The sequence below is a fragment of the Macaca fascicularis genome, chromosome 11 (genome assembly GCF_037993035.2).
Source record: "Macaca fascicularis isolate 582-1 chromosome 11, T2T-MFA8v1.1".
NCBI lineage: Eukaryota > Metazoa > Chordata > Mammalia > Primates > Cercopithecidae > Macaca > Macaca fascicularis.
In genome coordinates, this window is record NC_088385.1 from 102,487,629 (window position 1) to 102,491,367 (window position 3,739).

Here is a 3,739-nt window from a genome sequence, read left to right on the forward strand (position 1 = left end):
GAGCCGAGATCGCACCACTGCACTCCAGCCTAGGCAATAGAGCAAGAATCTGTCTCAAAACAAACAAACAAACAAACAAAAAACAAATGAAAAATAATTATTTGATTATTAATAATAATCATTTCCTGTGAATATACCAAAAAAGTTTAAAAAAAGAAAAAAAAAATTTTAAGGCTCTGACTAAACTAGCCCTTCGTTAAAGAGGAGTAGGAGAACACTTTATTTTTTTCTTTTATTTATTTATTTTTTAATGGAATGCTTCATGAATTTGTGTGTCATCCTTGTGCAGGGCCCATGCTAATCGCTGAATCATTCCAACTTTAGCATATGTGCTCATTGTACAGACAGAATCTCTATTTGTTCCCCAGGCTGGTCTCAAAATCTTGGCCTGAAGCTATCCTCCTGCCTTGGCCTCCCAAGATGCTGTGATTACAGGCATGAGCCACAATGCCTGGCCTGGGAAGAGCTTTAAAATGAAATTTAAGGGACACCTAAAGCTTCTGTTTATCTAAATTTTTCTACCTCTAGAGAGGGAAAAATAAATAAAATAAATTTCTCAGCCAGGCGCTATGGCTCACACCTGTAATCCCAACATTTTGGAAGGCCAAGCAGGGGCAAATCACTTGAGTTCAGGAGTTCAAAACCAGCCTGAGCAACATGGTAAAACCTCATCTCTACAAAAAAAATACAAAAATTAGACAGGCATGGTGGCACATGTCTGTAGTCTCAGCTACTCGGGATGCTGAGATGGGAGGATGGCTTGAGCCTGGGAGGCAGAGGTTGCAGTGAGCCAAGATGGCACCACTGCACTACACTCTGGGCGACAGAACCAGACTGTCTCAAATAAACAAATAAAGTTCCCTATCTCATTGTCTTGCCATTGTAACTGAAGATTCCACTTTGCATGAATCCCGTATCTCCAAAATCCCTGATTAAAATGTAAATTTAAGCATCTATGCAATAATATGCTGTATGCATTCATGAAAAACGTCACATCCTACAAAATGGTGTGCACTTAAATTAATAGGGCTTATAGGAAAAATAGTGTTAGGGCAGACCATGGAAAACTTACGCCACTTTGTAACCAGAGCACAAAAGGAAAATAATCATTGGTGTGGCAGGAGAAAGATAGTCCAGGCAGTCAATTGTGGCCAGAGATTGCTTTAGAAGATATGAAAAAAAAAAAAAATCAACAGAATATAAATGCAAACCTATGGGTACTGAGATAATGCAGATGGAAGTCAAGCTCCTTGCCACTGAGGTCAACTTTAAGGTGGGCAGGGAAGGAAGTGAAACCTGCCAGAATCAGAGAGCCATGGAAGATGGAGTGCACCATTCTGGGGAGGGAGACTTTGCTACTAGTGCTCATTTTTAACATTTGAGTTTTTAAAAAAGAGTTGACCCCATGGTGCATGTCTCTAATCCCAGCACTTTGGGAGGATGAGGTAGGAGGATCACTTGAGCCCAAGAGTTCACGACCAGCCTAGGAAACATAGTGAGAGCTCCCCCATCCCCCCACCACCTGTGTACAAAATAATTAAAAATTAGCCAGGCGTGGTGGCACATGCCTGTTGTCCCAGCTACTTAGGAGGCTGAGGTGGGAGGATCTCTTGAGCCTTGGGAGGTAGAGGCTGCAATGAACAGTGATTGCACTACTGGACTCCAGCCTGGGCAACAGAATGAGATACTGTCTCAAAAAAAAAAAGACAAACCAATGTAAAATGTAAAAATGGGCAAATGATTTGGTTAGACACTTCTACCAAGAATATATACAAATGGGCCAGGCACAGTGGCTCACGCCTGTAATCCTAGCACTTTGAAAGGCCAAGGCGGGTGGATCAGATCACCTGAGGTCAGGAGTTCAAGACCAGCCCAGCCAACACGGCGAAAACCCGTCTCTACTAAAAGTACAAAAATCAGCCAGGCATGGTGGCGGGTGCCTGTAATCCCATCTCCTCATGAGGCTGAGGCAGGAGAATTGCTTGAATCTGGAGGGCGGAGGTTGCAGTGAACCAAGATCGCATCACTTTACTCCAGCCTGGGTGAAAGAGCAAAACTCTGTCTCAAAAAAAAAGAATATATACAAATGGTCACTAACACATGAAGAGATGCTTAATGGCGTGAATCACTAGATAAATGCAAATCAAAACCACAATGAGATACCACTTCATACCCAGTAGGATAGTTATAATGAAAAAGACAGACAATAAACAGCGTTGATGAGGATATGGAGAAATTAGAAGCCTCATACACTGCTGGTGGGAATGTAATATCATGCAGTTGCTTTTGAAAACAGTCTGGCGGTTTATCAACTGTGCTATGGTCTGAATGTATTCCTTCAAAATTCATATGTTGAAACTTAATTGCCAATGTCGTAGTACAACTGGAGCCTTAAGAAGGTGATTAAATCATTAGGGCAGAGCCATCATGAGGGGGATCAGTGCCTTGTAAAAGAGGCTTGGGGGATCCCCCTTGCCTTTTCTGCCATGTGAGGACACAGCACGAGGTGTCATGTTTGAAGAAGAGTAAGCCCTCATCAAACTTTTTTTTTGTGTGTGCGTGTGTGATGGAGTCTCACTCTGTCACCCAGGCTGGAGTGCAGTGGCACAATCTCAGCTCACTGCAACCTCTGCTTCCCAGGTTCAACTGATTATCTTGCCTCAGCCTCCCGAGTAGCTGAGATTACAGTCATGCACCACCACTCCTGGCTAATTTTTGTATTTTTAGTAGAGATAGGGTTTCACCATGTTGGCCAGGCTGGTTTCAAACTCCCGCCTCGGCCTCCCAAAGTGTTGGGATTACAGGCGTGAGCCACTGTTCTCAGCCCTCATCAAACATTGAATCTGCTGGTGACTTGACCTTGGACTTCCCAGTTTCCAGAACTATGAGAAAATGAATTTCTGTTCTTTATATATTACCCAGTCTAAGGCATTTCGTTAACAGCAGCCCAAACAGATGAAGATACCTAGCAATGGTACTCTTATATAGATACCCAAGAGAAATGAAAAGATGTCCACAACAAAAGTTGCACAGGAATGTTCATAGGAATATCATTCAAAAGTCAAAAAGTAGAAACAACCTGAATGTTCATCAACTGATGAGTGGATAAACAAAATGTGGCATATCCATATAATTGAATACATATTTTTTACTTCTTTTTGAGATATGGTCTCGCTCTGTCCCCCAGGCTGTAGTGTGGTGGCAAAATCTCGGCTCACTGCAGCCTCAACTTCCCAGCCTCAAGTGATCCTTCCAACTCAGCCCTCCGAGTAGCTGCAACTATAGGTGTGCACCACCATGCCTAGGTAATTTTTGTGTTTTTTTGTAGAGACAGGGTCTCACCATGTTGCCCATGCTGGTCTTGAACTCCTGAGCTCAAACAAATCTGCCTGCCTTGGCCTCCCAAGGTGCTGGGATTATAGTCGTGAGCCACCATGCCTGGCCACAACAGAATATATTCAGCCTCAAAACAGAAAGAAGTATTGATAAATGCTGCAATGTAGATGAACTTTGAAAACATTATGCTAAGTGAAAGGAAGCAGACATAAAGCCACAAATTGCATGACTCCATTTATGTGAAATATACAGAATAGGCAAATCCATTGAGACAGAAAGTAAATAAGTGGTTTCCAGGGATTGAGGGAGGGAGAAACGGAGAGTCACTGCTAATCAGTAAAAGGTTTCTTTTTGGGTTGATGAAAATGTTGTGTAATTAGGTAGTAGTGATGGTTGTATGACC

The 3,739-nt window shown here is 42.6% G+C and overlaps 1 pseudogene; it reads right to left on the reverse strand.

Annotated features, from left to right (window-relative positions):
• Positions 1-244: 244 nt before the first annotated feature.
• LOC123567749 (U6 spliceosomal RNA) lies at positions 245-342 on the reverse strand (annotated as a pseudogene).
• Positions 343-3,739: the final 3,397 nt, after the last annotated feature.